We start from the raw sequence: 21,485 nt of genomic DNA, 5'->3' as shown, positions 1-21,485 counted from the left end.
AAGTGCCATTCTCAGCATTATCTTTTTTTTTCCCTTAACCTCAGCATTACACTCATTACACCCCAATTTCATTCTTTTATTTCATTCTTTCTTCATTTTTTGCTTCCACTCATTTTCCCTTTTACATCATGCCTCATATTTGCTTTTTCCATCATGTCAATCCTTTTTAATCGTTACACTCAACATTGCAATCTTTTTTTTCTCTTGTTACCCTTTTATTTCCTTATGAGAACCCTCCAGTAGCCCATCACCTTAGTATTATGGGATTCGAACCGTCCCTAGCGGGTGCGAAGGCAAGGTGCAACGGCGGTCATTTGGGAAGCGTCTCTGGGTAGTGTTAGGCAAGTGGCAATAACGAGGCTGGGTTGCTAACTTGCCGGCGCCAATGCACACACATTAACAAGGCTTTCCTAGGAGCAGTGGTTATTGCCAGGGGTAGTTTTGTGACCCTGGTGGTAGTCTGACCCTTCCTTTGTACCGCGGAGCTAAGGAAACGCTCATTAGAACCCGACTGACCTCCTCCTCGGCCTTTGAAAATTGTTGATGTGAAAGGCGGAAGCGGTGTCTGAGAATGCCTTCGTCAGTGTTGCCAGGCGCTGCTCAGACGGCATGTGACGCGCTTCGAGACGCCGAGAGAGAGAGAGAGAGAGAGAGAGAGAGAGAGAGAGAGAGAGAGAGAGAGAGAGGGGAAGTGGGAGAAACAAAAGATGGAGAGGAAGAAGAGAATGATAGAGAGGAAGAAGAGAAAGATGAAGATGGAGGGAGAAAGATGAAAAGATGAAAAGGAAGAGAGAGAGAGAGAGAGAGAGAGAGAGAGAGAGAGAGAGAGAGAGAGAGAGAGAGAGCGCACCACCGCCCTCACCACCGCTGCCCTGCGTGTGGAAAGCAATGCTCGACGCTGTGACTATTATTTTTCCCTTCCTGGCTGCCGACGCCGCCCCGAGTGAGTGATGATCGTGAGCCATTTTCATATTTCCCGAGGAGGAGGAGAAGAGGGAGAGAGAGGAGGAGGAGGAGGAGGAGGAGGAGGGAGTTAAAGAAAGGTGTTGAGGGAAGAAGGTTGGAGTTCAAGAAAGAGGGAACTAAAAGAAGCTGAAGAAGAAGGAGAGAGGAGGAGTAGAAGGAAGAGAGGAAGGGAAGGGAAAGTACGAGAGAGAAGTTGGAGAAAGGGAGAAAGGAAGGGAAGGAAGAGAGAGTATTTGATAAAGGAAGAGGAAAGGAGGATTTGAAAAAGAGAGAGAAGTTGAAGAGAGAGAGAGAGAGAGAGAGAGAGAGAGAGAGAGAGAGAGAGAGAGAGAGAGAGAGAGAGAGAGAGAGAGAGAGAGGAGCTGATAAAAAAAAGAGAAAGAGGACGTTTAAAAGGAAAACTTGAAGGAAAAGGAGGAGGAGGAGGAGGAATAGAATAGAGAAAGAGCAACCTTGTGACACCCTCTTTTAGCGTCCAGGAAGAGGGTGACTCTGAGATTGAGGAGAAGAGGACATAAAATAGCTTTCGAAGAGGAGGAGGAAGAGGAGGAGGAGGAGGAGGAGGTGGTGGAGGAGGAAGAGGAGGATGAGGAGCTGTCTTTCTTGTGGCTGCTTAAGAAAGGCTGCGTGGCATTGCATACTTCTAGAGAGACTGGGGGAGAGGGGGGAATGGGGAAGGGGAGGAAAGGAAGGGGGAAGATAGAGGGGAGGAGGAAAGGAGGGGAAGGGGAGGGAAGGGGGAAGGGGAGGGGAACGAAAAAGGAAGGGAAAGCGAAGGGAAAGGGAAGGAAAAGGAAAGGAAGGGAAAGGAAAAGGAAAGGAAAGGAAAGGAAAGAGAGAGAAGAAAGCAAAAGAGAACAGCATAGAAGAAAAGAAAAAAAACAAGAAAAGAAAAAAGAAAAGAAAAGAAAAAGAAAAAAAAAGAAAAAAATGAGAGAAAAGAGAGAGAGAGAGAGAGAATTTATGGAGGGCCAGATGATCGTACTAAGATATGAAAGTTTTGGGGAATATGCAAAAATTCATCCCGTTTTCTTTTCTCCATTCTTTCCTCTTTTACAAATCTTTTTACCTGTTTTCATCATGTATTTTTTCTATTTTTTTCTCTTTTCCTCCTTGTTGATAATTTTTTGTTCATTTTCCTCATTTTCATTCTTTTCTTCCTCTGACTCATTTTTTTTTCATTTTTTTATCCTTCATTTTTTCTCCTTGTTCATGTCACATTCATTCATCTTGCTCATGTTCTTTTTTTCATTCCTTCTCCTCATTTTCATTTCAATATTCTCTTTGTTCCTGTGAGCGAATTCATTTTCTTCATATTCTCTACTTTATTTTATTCTTCCATCCTCTATTTTTCTTCATTTTCTCAATCTTGTCTTTTCTTCTTTTTCATGTCAGAGTCTCCATCTTCTTCATCTTCTTTTCTTCCTTCCACTGTGAGCGAATTCATCTTCTTTTCCATATTCTCTTCTTTATTTAATCCTTCCATCCTCTTTTTCTTCCTTTTTCAATCTTGTCTTTTCTTCTTTTTCATGTCAGTCTCCATCTTCTTCATCTTCTTTTCTTCCTTCTACTGTGAGCTAATTCATCTTCTTTTCCATATTCTCTTCTTTATTTAATCCTTCCTTCCTCTATTTTTCTCTCTTTTTCAATCTTGTCTTTTCTTCTTTTTCATGTCAATATCTTCATCTTCTTCATCTTCTTTTCTTCCTTCTACTGTGAGCGAATTCATCTTCTTTTCCATATTCTCTTCTTTATTTAATCCTCTTTTTCTTCCTTTTTCAATCTTGTCTTTTCTTCTTTTTCATGTCAGAGTCTCCATCTTCTTCATCTTCTTTTCTTCCTTCCACTGTGAGCGAATTCATCTTCTTTTCCATATTCTCTTCTTTATTTAATCCTCTTTTTCTTCCTTTTTCAATCTTGTCTTTTCTTCTTTTTCATGTCAGAGTCTCCATCTTCTTCATCTCCTTTTTTTCCTTCTTTTCATTTTCCTTTTTTTATCCTACTTTTTCTTTTAGACTATTCATGTCAGCGTCTTCGCCTGCTCTTTTTAATCAAACTACTTTTCCTCCTCCTCCTCCTTCAACTCCTCCTCTTCCTCCTCCTCCTCCTCTTCCTCATCGTCGGCATCCTCAGGGAAAAGTAATTGGGTAGGACTCTAAGGATCTGATTTGCGTCTTCCTCCTCCTCCTCCTCCTCCTCCTCCTCCTCCTCCTCCTTCATCTTCTCCTCCTCCTTCGTTATATAAAGATGTAGTCGGAAGGGAACGAAAAGGATGAAGGTAAATTTTGTATATATTTCAACACGTATATTTTTATTGTGCTTGTTTACTCTCTCTCTCTCTCTCTCTCTCTCTCTCTCTCTCTCTCTCTCTCTCTCTCTCTCTCTCTCTCTCTCTCTCTCTCTCTCTCTCTTCATTTTTCTCTTTTCTCGCTCTTTTCTCTCCATTCTCTGCCATCGGAACACCTTGCTGAATAAGTTATCTGAAGGAAAGGTCGCTTCTAAAATCTCCCTTGTTTTTATCCTCCCTCTATTCTCCCTTCCTCCACCTTTACACACACACACACACACACACACACACACACACACACACACACACACACACAACAGGCAATAGCTATACAGAGCTTGACCTCTTGTTGCCGCTCAGAATAAAGCACCTGCCTCTCCACCGGTTAACCCCCCCCCTCGTATTGACCCCTGACCCCTGCCGCCCAGTCCCTGCCACCCTGCCACTTCCTCTCCACCCTGATTTAATTTTTCCATCCATTTCCACCTTCATCTTTACCACCTCTCCTTCCACTCTGTTAGTGCTCAAACTTCTGATTTCATTAAGTAATATATTTTTCATCAACATTTCTTGAACGCTGAAATATTAAAGAAAATGCCTCGACTCATCCAGAGGGTTTTAGTGTCTGTCAGTGTTCTACCTTCTCATCCATCCCCTTTGCTGATCAACTCTAACCATCCACCGCTCACCCACACCCACCAGTCACCCGCCTTCCATCCATTCTTTACCACTATCTGCTCTAGCTCACCACTCTTTTCATCCACCTTAATTAACCCATCCTTCACTTCATCCACCACTCACCCACCATCCACTCCTCGGCATTATCTACCCTTAACCCATCACTTTTCATTCATCTTAATCCACCACCCGCTAATCCACCAGTCATCCACCTACCATTCACTCCTCCGCAGCATCCACAACTACTACTACTACTACTACTACTACTACTACTACTTCTATACCTCGCCATCTGCCCTTCGCCTCACGTAACAATCTGTCATCTTCACGTCAATTGTGCTCAAGCGTCATTGTTATGGATTTTTGGGCCTCCACAAAGGAAAGCAATCAAACAGCCCAAGTCATATTTACTGCACGGGTTGAAAGCGCCCTCCGCCGCCGTCTGTCGAGGCCCTGAAGAGAAGGATTGAGGGATACAATCATGCGCCAAGCCTCTCCGTCGGTAGTGGGGTAGTTATGGCAGCCGGTGGGGAGTGGCGGAATGAGACGCGTTGATGGAGGGGATGGAGGGTATTGGAGGGGGCGGTTTGGGGTTGGGGTAGAGGCTGGGGATTGTTGAGGATTGGTGGGGGCTGGTTTGGTTAGGTTAAGTTAGGTTAGGTTAGGTTTGGGGGTTGGTTGGCGTTGGGAAGGGTTGAATGGGGGTTGTGGGTGTTGGTAGCTGTCATGCAAAGTTGGTTGAGGTTGGGGGTTTAGTGAGGGGGGTGGGGAAGAAGGTGGGGGGTTGGAGGGGGCAGTTGGGGGTAGGGGTGATGGATAGGGGGTTGGTGAGGGTTGGTTAGGTTAGGTTTGGGGGTTGGTGAGGGTTGGTTAGGTTAGGTTATGTTAGGTTTTGGGGTTGGTGAGGGTTGGTTAGGTTAGGTTAGGTTTGGGGGTTAGTGAGGGTTAGTTAGGTTAGGTTAGGTTAGGTTTGGGGGTTGGTTAGGTTAGGTTAGGTTAGGTTTGGGGGTTGGTTTGGGGGTTGGGAAGGGTTGAATTGGGGTTGGGGGTGCTGGTGGCTGTCATGAAGGGTTGTTGCTGGTTGGGGTTTAGTGGGAAGAGGTGGGGGAGTGGGGGTCCTGGTCTCACTCTCTACATATGATCAACTGAGCCATAGCTACCCCCTCTCTCCCACCCATTCTCTCTTCGTTACTCAATGGATGAATAGCAGTGTTTGTCCCCCTCCCATCATTCTTCTTCCTTGCTTTCATTCTTGTATTTCGAACCCGTGTCAGGTCATTCAGGAGCAGTAAGTAGCGGGCTTTTTTTCTTTAATATTGTTTTCTTTTTTCTTACGCCCTTGAACTGTCTCCTTTGCTGTAAAATAAAGAAAATCGAGGGGGCTGTGAGTCTGTATCAATTCGCTTATTTTCCTTACGTGCCGTTTGCTGGATCTCAATGATAATAATAATGATAATAATAATAATAATAATAATAATAATAATGATAATACTTTTGTGGGAGCGACGAGTAGATAGCTTTTTTTTCGTACCCTTTTTGTTGTCCTTGAGGCGTATCCTTTGATGTAAATAAAAACAATAAATAAAATAATAATAATAATAATAATAATAATAATAATAATAATAATAATAATAATAATAATAACAATAATAATAATGGAGTTGCCGTCCCTTCCCCTTTCCCTTACCTCTCATGTTCCCTTTAGTCAGACAATGAATAGGGCTTGAGTCCCCCTCCTTCTCCTTCCCCCCCTTCCGTAATCAATGAGCAGAGTCACTTCTTCCCCCTCCATTCCTCTCTTGTCCCGTTAGGCAGAAGAGTGGTTGAGTACCCCCCTTAACCCCCCTCCACCCCCCGACCCCCACCACACCCACCCACTCTCCCTTTATCAATGAGTCAAGTCTGAGATTGTTCATTGGGGGAGTAATTGGACAGCTGAGAGACGGATGGGTGTTCTGTGCCCTGGTTTTCCTTCACCTTCACTTGATGTTTGGGGCCGGTAAAACTTCCTCCTGAGCCGTTTAGGGAAAGGTAGAGTTGGGGTCATACGGTCTGTTTTGGCTACTCTTTAATGTTATCTGTTATATTATGGGAGCGGCGAGTAGCGGGCTTTTTTTGTACTCTTTTTGTCCTTTGATGTAAAAAAAATTAAAAACCTGCGCGTGACCTCGTTTTTTATTACATCAAAGGAGACAGCTCAAGGGCACACAAAAACGGAAACAATAATAAAAAAGAGCCCGCTACCTGCTTCTCTGTCACCCACTCATCCATCATTCATCCGCCATCCACTTCTGGGCGTCATCTTCCCTAAATCCACTACTATTTTCATCCATCATCCACCACTCATCCGCCCGCTCATCCGCTACTACTAATACTGCTTCTACAACTACAACTACCGCTATTACTACTACAACCTCGCCATCTGTGTCTCTTGTGTTTCTTGTGTCTGTAGCGGGAAAAAAAAACACTTCATTCCCCCGGGCTAGTGTGAAATACCGGGTTACCAGAGTTACTATCCCCCCGTTTCCTTTTTCCCGGTATGTGCGAAGAATTTATCATAAGGCTTGTATGTCCACTCACTCCCAGCTAAACCTTGCTTCACACGAGCGGTTTTATTCCCGTGCGGTAGAATGGCCGTGCGGTAGGCTGTCCACGATGCATGTCTCACACGAACGGTTCTATTCCCGTGCGGTAGAATGGCCGTACGGTAGGCTGTCTAGGAGGCGTTTTTCTTTTCCTGTACTGCATAGAATGAAGAGAATCGATGAGTTGTCCATACCGCTCAGAAGGTAACCTCACTCTACCTCTGCCACGGATAAAACACGACCGTCGCACGGGAAAAATAACGTCCGGGAGAAAAACCGGAGACATTCCTCGTTCACGAAGCATGCCGCACGGGGGGAAAAAATCGTGTCAACTGGACCTTACAACAGATAGCTTCGTCCAGTCTGCTTTGGTACTATGCGAAGAGGAACTACCAACACTGAATCGTTCTTGCAGGCGTGGACCCAAACACTACACACAGAGAGAGAGAGAGAGAGAGAGTACGAGTGATGAGTTCAAGATATCTGGTAATCTCTTAAATCTTCCTGAGCAAACCGCGTCTCCTCCCCCTTACACACACACACACACACACACACACACACACACACACACACGCACACGCACGCATACACCAGTTTCTTGACCCGCTACATTATTTATGGAGCTCTATAAATTCCCTCCACGACATATTGACCCGAGCGAAAAAATATGTAACAATAAATCCTAAGTAATGTATGTAGTAAATTGTACCTTCACCTAAGATGCGATGCAGAGACAAGTTATGAACACCACTGTCACTACAATCATCATCATCATCATCGCCATCATTATCATACGTGGAATTTAGTCTTGTCACTCAATATACACAAACAGTCATCTTCCTTCCTCCTCCTCCTCTTCCTCCTCTTCATCGTCATCATCACGTGAGGTTTTGGGTCATTCTTTAACAATTCAGCGCCCAAGCTTATAAATTTGACAAGGCTTTCGTATATAGGAGTTTTGTTGTGCATTTCCCCGGGTAGTTTTATGACCCTGGTGGTGATAGATTGACCCCTTTCTTCAGCCATGTTTTTGGTGGTCTGATTGTGCCATGTCGTTTCAGTGTTGTAGCATTCACTCACTCACCATGGACATTATTCATCCTACCCAGTATACGTATTTGCTCCATTCACTTATTCACTCAGACTCACGGACGCACTCACTCCTGCACGCTATCAAACACTTTATCAATCAATCAATCAATCAATCAATCAATCACCGTTTTTCTCTTACGTTTGGTCACTCACTCACTCACTCACTCACCCACTCACTTACTCACGCACTCACAAAACACATGCACTAACTCTTTCACGCTATTAATTAAACACACTCAGTCACCTCGTTTTCCTCTCACATTTGGTCACTCACTCAAACCTCCACTCACTTATTCACGCACGCACTCACTCATGCACTCACTTAAATCACCCACTCACTCACTCACTCACGCACTCACTCGAACACTTTCTCAATCACCGTTTTCCTCTTACTTTTGGTCACTCACTCAAACCTTCTCTCACTCACTCACTCAATGACATATTTACTAACTACCAAACTAGCTAACGAAGGAACGCACTAACGAACGAACTATTTCACTCACTTATTAACTATATGAATAAATAAATAACCCACTCTCCCACTCACTCACATACTCACTCACTCACTCAACCACTCACTAGTTTCTATGTATTCTGTGCGTTTTCCCCCACTTCATTCACGTTATAAAAGATACAGACAGGTTGGAGCGTGCATATTCGTTCTGTCCCAGTCTGCATTCACACACAAACAAAATCCACAAATATTCCACATTCGAAAAGACACACGCACGAGTTTTTGACCCCACTATATGCAGGTCCCGCGCGCTATCCTTTATCGTTACCCCGGATGCATATTTCTCTTCTCTGTACGGGTATGTGACGCCCGCTCTTGAACAGGCCAGGTTAGGGAAGATTAGGTAAGGTTGGGTTGGGTTAGGTTAAGTTAGGTTAGGGAAGCTTAGGTTAGGTAAGGTTAGGTAAGGTTGGGTTAGGTTAGGTTAGGGAAGGTTAGGTTAGGGAAGGTTAGGTTAGGTAAGGTTATGTTAAGATTGGTTAGGTTAGGTTAGGTTAAGTTAGTTACGGTTAGGTCAACATCGATGAAGAAACAGTTTGGGAGTCACAATGGGACTATATTCGTTTTCTGACCCATAACTACCTCAAACAGTCACTGATTACCAATTTTAATAACTCTAAATTGATATAGTCATCGGTGTGGGTACGATAGTTTTGGGGTCTGAAGTCTGTGAATACAATATGTTGAGTACGATAGTATGATAACGTTGATACCTACACTCTCTCTCTCTCTCTCTCTCTCTCTCTCTCTCTCTCTCTCTCTCTCTCTCTCTCTCTCTCTCTCTCTCTCTCTTCTTTTCCTTTCTTTTCTCCCCCTTCTCTTTTTTTTCCCTTTTTCCTTTCTTTTCTTCCCTTTTCTTTTCCCTTCTCTTCTCCCCCTTCTCTTATTCCCCCTTCCCTTCCCTTCCCTTTCCTTCCCTTCTCTTCCGTGATATAAGTTACCGTCCCCGCCCCGCCCCCTCATCCATTCCCATCGTCCCTTACAATTACTCGCTATAATATATTAGGTAAGTTTGCTGCTGTGCGCTTCTCCTTGCATCCACGAACCTCTCCTCTTCATCACCCTCCGCCACTCTCTGCTGTCACATTCACGCTCTTAAACTCCATTCTTCTTCTTCTTCTTCTTCTTCTTCTTCTTCTTCTTCTTCTTCTTCTTCTTCTTCTTTTAAGCTAACGCAATTTAGTCACTAACGACGTCCATTTTTTTTATCTTGCCATCTCTTTCTACACTTCAGAGGTTCATACGTTATTTTTTTTCATTCTTATTTGAGGCCTTTTTTTCTTATTTTCGTTCATTTGTATTTTTTTTTTTTTTTAGCATTGACAAAGTTACACACACACACACACACACACACACACACACACACACACACACACGATGTCACTCATTTTGCAGTCTCATTTTTTTATTTTTATTTCTCTGAGTGTCGTTCTTTCGCTCCACATTCACAAACAATTTTCTTTTTCATTCGAGTAATTTTTCTTATTTTCTTTTTAATCTAACACAAATTCACACACACACACACACACACACACACACACACACACACACACACACACACACACACACACACACGAAAATGGTGGCCAAGCAAGGTAATTCAGAACTAATTTACGATCTCACTACCTGCTAATCTAACATGAACGCAGGTAAGATGGAAGCCCTGAGTAAATCTTAGGTGAGGTCATCATTGATTTTATCCCTAAGTAAAAACAATCTCCTCTTTTCCCTTCGATTTCTCTTTCTTCTCCTTCTCTTCCTTTTTCTCCAATTTCTCCTCCTCCTTCTCCTTTCCTCTACCTCTTTTTTTCCATTTTCTCCTATTCCTTCTTCTTCTCTTCCTCCTTTCCTCTACCTTTTCTTCCTTCTTTCTCTTTTTCCTTTTTTTTCTCCTCCTCCTTTCCTCTACCTCTTCTTTCCCCTTTCTCCTTTTCCTCCTTCTTCTCTTCCTCCTTTCCTCTACCTCTTCTTCCTCTTTCTCCTTTTCCTTCTTCTCCTTCTCCTTTCTTTTTCCATTCGTTATATTGGTGATGGAAAACTACAAGGCCATTTCTCGTATCCCGTATTTTCTTGGCTACGTTATAAAGAGTAAATAACTATGAAATCCTTCCTTGTAGCTCTAGTCTTTTTCCACAGCGATACATTACGTCAACAAAATTATAAAACATTTTCCAGTATATCATTTTCTTACGTGTTTTTTTGCTGTGGGTATAGAAAATCATCAATCCATGCTCGTATGTCTTATCTTCCTTACTGTGTTGTACTGGGTATGCAAATCAACGAAGCCATTTCTTGTATCTCATTTTTTTTCACTGCATTATATTAGGTCTGAATAACTATAAAAGCATTCCAAGTGTCTTCATCTTATCTTCATGCGTTATATTGGGTCCACAAAACTATATCAACTAAATTCAGAGAGATAGAGAATGCTGTGAGCGTGTGTTCTTCGTTAATTCTCTCATCATGTTTTTTGCAGTCTGTTTCGTGTCCAAATAAACAAAACAGAGAGAGATTGAAGAAATGATGTCAAGAGTTCTTCATCCTTTTATAATATTCTCTTCACTATAGTCAATACCGCCCACCTAAATAATATAAAATCCAATGTAGAAATGTATTGATGAGTTGCCTTCGCTTGCATTTTAATTCCTTTTCGCTCGCACGACGCATACTCTCAAACAGCAAAAAAATATAATAAAACCGAATCCAGAGCGATATGCAAGAAAAAGGTAATTGGTATTCATTCTTCGATTCTGTATTTCAACTTTAATGCATTTCTTGGGGTCTTGGAGAATGCTAAACAGATAAAATGGAATAGAGTAAAGTGTTAGAGTTCGTTCTGTATACTTAAACGTCTTCGAGAATGCTAAACACCGATAAAATAGAAAAAAGTAAAGTGTTAAAGTTAGTTCTGTATACTTAAATATCTCCCTTTACTGTATCGCGCTACGGGTCGTGTTACAAGACTTCTCCACCCAAGAACACATATTTGACAAGGCTTTCGTAGGAGTTGTGGGCATTTCCAGGAGTAGTTTTATGACCCTGGTGGTAGTGTGAGTCTTCTTCTGTACCATGAACCTGAAGAAACACATATTTGACAAGGCTTTCATAGGAGTTGTGGGCATTTCCAGGAGTAGTTTAATGACCCTGGTGGTAGTGTGACCCTTCCTCTGTACCGTGAACCTGAAGAAACACTCATTAGAACCCGACTGACCCTCTCTTTGACCTTTAGCAATAAGCCACCCAAGGACACATATTTGACAAGGCTTTGGTAGGAGTTGTGGGCATTTCCAGGAGTAGTTTTATGACCCTGGTGTTAGTCTGACCCTTCCTCTGTACCGTGAACCTGAAGACACACTCATTAGAACCCGACTGACCCCCTCTTTGACCTCTAGAAATAGCTGATGGGAGAAGCGAAAGCGAATTACAATACCGACCTTTGTCTCGTCTGATACAAAAAATAAATGATGAAGAGAAATAAAAAATAAAAAAAAGAAACAGTCGCCTACGTTATGCTGCTTCCATCTGTCTCGTCTTTGTCGCATTTCGTCTAGACAGCAAAGATAAAGAATTAATTAAGCGATGCAAAGAAGAAATTGATACGGAAATATTAAAGAAACGTCATCCAATACGTTGTTCCGCTTCAAGATCTCTCCTGTCCGCTCTCTTAACTGCATTTCGCCTGACAGAAAAAAAATATATAAAAAAAGAAAAGAAAAAATAGAGCCCAAGGAAGGGATTAAGAAAGAAATTGAGGGACTTACTTGTTTTTGCTTATGCGCTTGAACTACTTTCTTTAATGTAAAAAAAAAAAAAAAAAAAAAAAAGGGCCAAACGAAAGTATTAAGGAAGAGACTGATGGATTTTCTTGTTTTTGTTTTTGTTTATGTGCTTGAACTGCTTCCTTAATTGTATAAAAAAAAAAAAATGGCTACACTATTCTGCCTCAATCCATCTCAAGTCTCTCTTCTCTTCCTCTCTTTTTCTCTTCTTTCTCTTCTCTCTTTCTGTTGTCTTTCTCTAATCTTCTCTCTCTTTCTCCATATTATCTTTTTTATCAGCTCTTTATCTCTTTTTTCTATCTCTCTTTATCTCCCTTTGTTTCCATTTTTCTTCTATCTCTCTTATCTCTCTTTTCCTCTAATCTTCTCTCTTTCTGCATTATTATCTTTCTCATCGATTTTTCTCCCATTTTCTCTCTCTCGTCTTTCTTCTATCTCTCTTTCTCTCCTTTTATCTCCTTTTTCTCTTCTCTCTCTCTTACTCTAACAGTCTAACGTTTCCCTTCCTTTCTCTCTTTTCTCTCCTCGTCTTCGTCGCATTTCGTTTTAATAACCAAAAAAAAAACGAATGCAAAAAAGTATAAAAAAAAAAAACGACAAAAAAATCGACTACCAACCAGTCAGCCACCCCAGGGTTCGTGTCCCGCGCCAGTATCTCACGCACGCTGAGGGCTGGGCCGAGGCTTTTCTCTAATAACCACTTCTGCTCAGGTTTCCATGGCAGGGAAGGCATCAATTTCACCGACGGGCGCTCAACGGCTTTTAATCTAGCAATATATATATTTAGCGGCGCGGGGCGGAGCGGGTTTGGCGAAAGTATTCTGAATGTGCGTCGGGCGGAAGAGAGAGAGAGTGTGTGTGTGTGTGTGTGTGTGTGTGTGTGTGTGTGGATATGAGGAGAGGAAAGGAAGGGTATGCAGGCAGGAACAATCACAGAACTCACTCTCTTTCAACTTCTTTCTCTCTCTGTATCTATCAATGTGTTTATCTATCTGTGTTTATCTATCGCTCACCCTTATCTATCTATTTGTTTATGTGGATATGAGGAGAAGGATGGAAGGGAAGGCAGGCAGGAACAATCACAGAACTCACTCTCTTTCAACTTCTTTCTCTCTCTGTATCTATCAATGTGTTTATCTATCTGTGTTTATCTATCGCTCACCCTTATCTATCTATCTCTTTATCTATCTAAGGTAAGGTGGATAGGCATAAGTTATCTTTCTCTCTCTTTCTCCCTTTTTATTTCTCTTTCTATCGTTTTTATCTATCTGTATCTGTTTGTTTGTATCTATTGTATATGGGATGGAGAGGAAGGTGGGTAGATTGCTCTCTCTCTCTCTCTCTCTCTCTCTCTCTCTCTCTCTCTCTCTCTCTCTCTCTCTCTCTCTCTCTCTCTCTCTCTCTCTCTCTCTCTCTCTCTCTCTCTCTCTCTCTCTCTCTCTCTCTCTCTCTCTCTCTCAGTCTGTATCTCTTTGCCAATCTGTTTACCAGTGCTACAAGTGAACAGTTTAACAGAATGATACTTTCTGTGATTGCTTGCTCCTCATATTTTCAATGTACTTAACATTCATTTTTATTTTCTTTCTTTCCTCTTCTTCTTCTCCTCATTCTCTTCCTCCTCTACATTCTCCTTCTCCTTTTCTTTCTTCTCTTTCACATTCTCTTTCTGATTTTCTTTCTCCTCCTCCTCCTCCTCTTCCGCCTCCTCCTCCTCCTTCCACCGTATTATATTCAGCTCAGGATAGAAGAACGTTTACCATTTTCAAGTTTAATAAAGTGACAAACGTTTTCATTCGGAGGAAGGCGAAGAAAAATAAAACTGAGGAGGAGGAGGAGGAGGAGGAAGTAGAGAAATATACGAGTGGAAATAGTGAGGAGGGGGAAGCAGGAGGAGGAGGAGGAAGAGGAGGAGGAAGAGAAAATGGTATGGGAGGAGGAAATATAAGTGGGAGAGAAAAATAGATATGCCAAATGGACTCTCTCGTTCCTATTTCCTCCGCTTCCTTTCTCTCCTTCTCTTCCTTCCTTCCTCCTCCTCCTCCTCCTCCTCCTCTCCTCTGCACCTCGCCATGTTTATTTAAATGGCCGAATTTTTGTATATGTTTCCTGCTTGGCTTTTGTGTGTGTGTTTGTAAGTTTGTGTGTTTGTGTTGCTGGACCCAAAGGAAGGCTGGTGTGTGGGGGGGGAGGGGGAGGGGAAAGGGAAGGGGGAGGATGAGGGGGAGGGGGATGGGAGGGGGGAGGATGAGGGGGAGGGGAAGGGGGACGTGTGTGTGTGTGTGTGTGTGTGTGTGTGTGTGTGTAACAATATCACTAACAATAACAGCGATAAAAATAACAAAACAAGTAATACAAGCAACACACTGAGAGCTAGCCGTGTAGTAATATCACACACAAACACACAAACACACACAAGGACACAAAGCAACGCAGCAATACTCGCGTCCCGTCTCATAAACATACAGGTCAGGGACAAAAGCCGAAATAACGGAGTCCCCCAAACAGCGAGGCTCACCGTAAAGAAAACGCGGTGTGCGAGATGACTCTCCGCGCGCGTGGACTGCAGCCGTGAGGGAGGCAAAACGGCTCTCACAATTTTATGATCCAGCGCTGAGGTCGACAATAGGAGAGAGAGAGAGAGAGAGAGAGAGAGAGAGAGAGAGAGAGAGAGAGAGAGAGAGAGAGAGAGAGAGAGAGAGAGAGAGAAGATGGAGAATATGAAGAGATGAAGGGTCAGGAAGGGGAGGAAGGTCAGAGGGAGCTTGCTTAAATCATCGGAGGTCAGAGAGAGAGGCAGAGATTAAGTTCAGGAAAGGAAGAAGAGGGAGAAGAAGAAGAGGAAGATGAAGGGTCAAGAAAGGGCAGAAAGGTGTAGGTAGGGGTAGGAAGGTCAGAGGGAGACTTGTTTAAATCATCGGAGGTCAGAGAGAGAGGCAGAGATTAAGTCCAGGAAAGGGAGAATAGGGAGAAGAAGAAGAGGAAGATGAAGGGTCAGGAAAGGGCAGAAAGGTGTAGGTAGGGGCAGGAAGGTCAGAGGGAGCTTGCTTAAATCATCGGAGGTCAGAGAGAGAGGCAGAGATTAAGTACAGGAAAGGGAGAAGAGGGAGAAGAAGAAGAGGAAGATAAAGGGTCAGGAAGGGCCAGAAAGGTGTAGGTAGGGACAGGAAGGTCAGAAATAGACTCGCCCAGGTCATCAGAGGTCAGAGAGAGGCAAAGATTAAGTCCAGGAAAGGGAGAAGAGGGAGAAGAAGAGGAAGATGAAGGCTCAGGAAAGGGCAGGAAGGTCAGAGAGGGAGACTCGCCCAGAACATCAGAGGTCAGATGGAGGAAGATTAAGAGGAGGGAGAAATCACGACTGTTCCAAATTCTTATGATAGGAAAGATATGTGTGTGTTAATAAGATAATAAAACGAATACTTGAAGGATATAGAGCAGTAATCCACGTTATTCTGCTTCAATCTTTCACGCTCTCTCTTCGTTCCGTTTCATCTTAACTGCAAAAATATGAAGAAATAAACTATGCAAAAAAAAAGGAAAATCGGAGCTAACACACCTACATTTGATAAGGTTTTCGAGGAGGTTTATTTTTTCTATACTTCCTCCTGAGCTTTTCTATGGTATTTTTCGGTTGTGTGAGTATTTCTATTGGTTACTTTTATGAGCATTGAGATAGTGTGAAAAGTCTTCTGCACCATGAATGTGAATAAGTATACACTCGAGATCCCAACTAATAACCTTTGTAGCCTTTGAAAACTTATGTTGTGAGTCAAAAGCGTCTCAGAGTACGGGCCTTACATACCCAAATTTAATAAGACTTTCGTAGAGATTCAAGGATTTTCATGAGTAGTTTTAAAGGCATGCTGATTTTCATTTTATTTTTTTACAACAAAGGAGACAGCTCAAGGGCACAAAAAAAAAGGAAACAATAATAAAAAAAAAGCCCGCTACTCGCTGCTCTTGCTAAAAAAAAAAGATTCAAAAGAGGTGGCCGAAAGAGAGGTCTTCAGTATGAGTTGACATAGCTTCTGCACCGTGAATGTGAATAAAACACTAATGCGAACCCGACTAATTCCCTTTGTGGCCATTGAAAATATTTATAATTATACCCGAAAGCATCTGACAAACCGTTCCAAGCCTTCCCCAGTTACCCTTCGCCTCCTCCAGCCAAGAAAACCCGGGAATCATGGCATTGATGTGTACCGTTGAAGATGAAAATAGTTTGCCATTCCATTTAGAAGAAAACGAACTTCCAGCGAGTTTGTGATTTCCTGCCAAAACAAGCGGAGCCTCGGGCCGTCTCGGAGTCAATAAAGTGTCACGTCGGGGCGCGAGGGGCGTTGACAGCCGTGTTCCGCCGCCCAAACTTTGTACTGACGAGACGCGGGAGAACACAATGGCCTGCATGAGTGGCGTGAAGCTAAAAGAAAAAGTGACCCTGTGTGTGAAATTTGCCGAGGTTTAAAAAATAAGTATAAATAAGAACAATAAGAAAAAAAGAGGAATGAAAGAGAAAAATTATGTGAAAGACCAGAGAAGAAAAAATACACTAAGAAACAAAGAATAAGATGGCAGAATAAGTGACTTCGTGTGTGTGAACTTTGTCGAGGTTGAAAAAAAGTATAGATAAGGAAAATAAAAATAAAAATACTGGAATGAAAAAAAACTTATGTGAAAGACCAGAGAAAAAAACAACAAAGAAATAAAGGAGATGAGGTGTCAGAATAAGCGACTTCGTGTGTGTGAACTTTGCCGATGTTGAAAAAAAATAAGTTTAGAAGAAAAAAAGATCAGAAAAAAGAGTGTAAAAGGCCAAAGAAGAAGCAACACTGGGAAACAAAGGACGAGGTGGCGGAATAAGTGGCTTCGTGTGTGTGTGTGTGTGTGTGTGTGTGTGTGTGTGTGTGTGTGTGTGTGTGGAGCTGAGTGTGTATGTGTGGGGGGAAGGGGGGATGATTGTGTGTGTGCGTGTGTGTGTGTGTGTGTGTGTGTGTGTGTGTGTGTGTGTTATTTTTTTATTTTTTTATTGATTGTTTTTTCCATCGATCTGTTTGTCTGTCTTTCTGTCTGTTTGTCTGTCTGTGTGTGTCCCATTTTAAAAACTTTCAGTATATTTTCTCTTTCTATCTATTTATCTATCTATTTGCCTCTTTCTGTGTCTATTCCAAAAGTATAATCCATCACTTTCTTTTCCTTTCTCTGTCTCTCTCTCTATCTATCTATCTTTGTCTGTCTATCCATCTATTTGCTTATCTACTTTCGTCTATGTCCCATTCTTCCAAAACTGCAATCCATCTCTCTCTCTCTCTCTCTCTCTCTCTCTCTCTCTCTCTCTCTCTCTCTCACTCTCACTCCCCCTCCCTCCCCCTCCCCTCTCATGCATACGCTCACATTTCTCTGTCCATCACATTAGATTAAAGATGGCGAGACAGCGGCGGGACGGAAGCGGGGCGGCGGAGGCTGACGTGGGGGGAATTAATGAAGGCGATCTCTCCAACCTTGATCTTTCCTCCTCCTCCTCCTCCTCCTCCTCGAAGTCTCATGAATATTTGACTTTTTATTTTTATTTTCCGATTCCTTTCTTTTCCTCGCCTTTTCGTTCTTTAATTCTCTTTCCTTCTTTTCTTTCTTCTTATCCCCTTCCTCCTCCTCCTCCTCCTCCTCCTCCTCCTCCTCCTCGAAGTCTCACGAATATATAGCTTTTTATTTTATTTTTATTTTTCGATTCCTTGCCTTTTCGTTTTTTTTTAATTCTCTTTTCTTCTTTTCTTTCTTCTTATCCTCTTTCTTCTTTCCTTTTCCTTTCTTCCTTTAATGTTTCCTCCTCGAAGTCTCATGAATATTAAGCTTTTTATTTTTATTTTTTTTAATTTTTCGATTCCTCGCCTTTTCGTTCTTTAATTCTCTTTCCTTCTTTTCTTTCTTCTTATCCTTTTTCTTCTTTCCTCTTCCTTTCTTCCTTTAATGTTTCCTCCTCGAAGTCTCATTTATCTTTTTTTTCCCTTTTAATCCTTTTCTTTCCTTCTTTTCTTTCTTTTATCTCCTTTCTTCTTTCCTCTTCCTTTCTTCCTTAAATATTTCCTCCTCGAAGTCTCATTTATGTTTTATTTTATTTTTTTAAGCTTTTATAATCCTTCTCTTTTCTTCTTTTGCCTTCTTTTTCTTCTTTTTCCCTTCTCTCATTTCCTTGTTTCCTTCTCGGCTTTCTCTTCCTCATGAATATATACTTTTTATTTTATTTTCCTCTCTTTCCTTCTCTCCTCTCCTTTAACCTCTGCATGCACTTAATGAGGCCTATTATTTTACTCCTTTCTTCTGCTCTTTTCTTAACTAACTTACTTTACAATCATTTATTTCCTTCGAACGAGAAAGTAAAATAAAAGACTAATAAGAGGAACCTTGAGTGAATGACAGGAAACGAACGTGATATCCTCTGTGCCGCACTTCACCTGTATCATACCTGTACTATACCAGGTTGTAGTTAATAATGGAGGAAGGCGAACAGAACACCTCACCTGTATCATACCTGTAGTATACCAGATTGTAGTTAATAATGGAGGAAGGTGAACAGAACACCTCACCTGTATCATACCTGTACTATACCAGGTTGTAGTTAATAATGGAGGAAGGCGAACAGAACACCTCACCTGTATCATACCTGTACTATACCAGGTTGTAGTTAATACTGGAGGAAGGCGAACAGAACACCTCACCTGTATCATACCTGTACTATACCAGGTTGTAGTTGATAATGGAGTAAGGTGAACGGAAAAAAACAGTAACATAAACTAAGCAAAAATATCTACCACTGACATCAACAATATTTAATCGAACGCCTTATCTTATTGTTAGTTTCCAGGAGTGTTACCATGTAGAAATTAGGTTATTCTGGCGTTAGGTGAAAATAGATACTAGAGATAGAAGATAAATAGACGCAGAATAAACGTAGCTGACCTTTTTTTTTTTTACAACAAAGGAGACAGCTCAAGGGCACAAAAAAAGGAAACAATAATAGAAAAATGCCCGCTACTCGCTGCTCCTATAAAAAGAATCAAAAGAGGAGGCCGAAAGAGAGGCTTATATATTTCTACATCCATTATTTTTTGCACACTCGATATAATGTGATAAGCTGAAAAAATATTAGTATAGAGAAAATAAACGATTAGATACTATTTCGGTTTTATTTTTATTGGTTGTTTTTGCATTCCCGTAGACTAAGTAATCATATAATGCGCTTAAGTTGAATTGTGAAGGCCAAAACAGTGGAAATCTTAACATTGGAAAAATACCAATAAATAATAACAGTTGAAATAAATAGTATCATGACACCTCTCCTCCCGAAATTGACCTCTCTTTCGGCCACATCTTTTGATTCTTTTTTTTTTAGGAGCAGCGAGTAGCGGGCTTTTTTTATAATTATTGTTTCCTTTTTTTGTGCCCTTGAGCTGTCTCCTTTGTTGTAAAAAAAAAGAAGTAAATAACGTAGGAAAAATATAGAAGCTTGCCACTGACGTCAACAAAATCTAATCGTTCGCTGTGTTATTTGTTGGTAATGTCCAGGAATGTTAACCAGGTAGAAATCAATTAGGACCGGAATAAGGTGAGAATGGGTACAGTAACCTAACCACCAATAAGAAAACAAAATCTAATCGTTCGCTATTTTATTTATTGGTATTTTCCAGGAATGTTAACCAGGTAGAAATCAATTAGGAGCGGAATAAGGTGAAAACGAGTACAGTAACCTAACCACCAATGAGAAAACAAAATCGAATCGTTCACTCTTTCATTTGTTGGTAATGTCCAGGAATGTCACCAGGTAGAAATCAATTAGGACCGGAATAAGGTGAGAATGGGTACAGTAACCTAACCACCAATAAGAAAACAAAATCGAATCGTTGGCTATTTTATTTGTTGGTATTTTCCAGGAATCGTTCGCTCTTTCATTTGTTGTTAATTTCCAGGAATGTTAACCAGGTAGACATCAATTAGGACCGGAATAAGGTGAGAACGAGTACAATAACCTAACCACAAGTAAAAACACCAGCCTCTGACGTCAGGAATATGCAATGATACGTTTCATTTTGTCATTATTGTTAGTTTCTAGGAATGTTACCAGATAAAAAAAATAATCGGTATACCAGAGGAAGATGAAAATAGCAGTGCACCAAATATATAAAAAAAGAAATATGTCAAGTGATCTCAATAGCTTGTAATTTTACGCTTTTATATATATTACCTTTAGTTTCCAGGAATAGAGTCGCGAGTGCCGGGAAACTCCTCCGCCACACACACGCGTAAAAAAAGGGAAAAAAGAAAGAAAGACTAAAGGCGAAAGCAAATCCCTGGCAAGCTCTCGCGTCTGTCTCTTTCTTTCAAGTTTCTTTTGTCAGGATTCCGAGTTGAAGCTTATTCCCACGTCAACTTCGTCTCTCTTGATGGATCTAACCCCTTTCTCCTTCCCCTCCCTCCCTCTCTCTATCCCTTTTCCTTCCCCTCCCTTCCTCTCTCTACCCCTTCCCCTCCCTCCCTCTCTCTACCCTTCCCCTCCCTCCCTCTCTCTACCCCTTTTCCTTTCCCTTCCCTCTCTCTACCCCTTCCCCTTCCTCCCTTGCCACTGTCGCCCTTCCCTCCCTCCAGCTCCCCCTTTTCATCCTTTTCCTCTTCCCCCCTTTCCTTTTTTTTTTTTTTATTCTGATTATTATTTTCTTGTCTCTGTCTCCCTTCCTTCCTTCCCCATTCTCTCCCTCTTCTTCCCTCCCTCCCCTCCTCTCCTTTCCTTTTCTCTCCTTCTCCCTTCCTTTTTTTCGTTTTATGCTTTTTATTTCCCTGTCACTATCTCCTCCTCCTTCTCCTCCCTTTCCCCTTCCTCCTTCTCCCCCTCCCCTTCCCTCCCCCTCTCTCCCTTTTTTTTCTCGTTTCATTCTTTCCTTATATTCCTGCCACTCCTCCCTTCCTTCCCTCCTCCCCTCTTCTCCTCTCCCTCCTCTTCCCCATCCTCCCTCTCCCCTTCCCCTTATTTTCATTTTACTCCTCGTCTTATTTTCCTGTCAGTGTCTCCTCCCCTCTTCCTTCCCTCTTCTCCCCTTCCTCCTCCTCTTTTTTTTTTTTTTGATTCACGAACCTCACTTAAGACTTATTATTTACTTGGAAAGATGATTAATGTAAAAAATAAGAGTAATATTGAGTGTGGAAAAAGGGAACCATGTCTGATTATATACACAACGACCTTTTTTTCATATATTTCTTTCGAGTTCTGAAAGTCTAAAGAGCCACTGACTTCTCTTATTCAATTACTTCAACCACTCTCTCTTCCCAGCTCGCTCGACGGTGTGTTCTTTTCCCTCCTCCCTATCCATTTAAGGTAATACCGAAAGGGGACAGGAGCGAAACAGGTAGGAATTTAAGAGTTAGGGTCGGCGGGCAAGGAGAGGGAAAGAAAGAATTTGTTGGCGTTGTAAAGGAAAGTAAAATGTTGCGAATGAGAAATGTCGGAGGGAGGGAAGAGGAAGGAGGAAAGGAAGGAAGGAAGGGAGGAAGAGAGAGGGTGATAGGAGAGAGAATAAAAGAGTTGGAAGTGAAAGAGGGAG

This window comes from Eriocheir sinensis, chromosome 70 (assembly GCF_024679095.1).
Source record: "Eriocheir sinensis breed Jianghai 21 chromosome 70, ASM2467909v1, whole genome shotgun sequence".
Lineage (NCBI taxonomy): Eukaryota > Metazoa > Arthropoda > Malacostraca > Decapoda > Varunidae > Eriocheir > Eriocheir sinensis.
The sequence above is the reverse complement of the archived record's forward strand: the minus strand, read 5'-3'. Positions refer to the sequence as shown.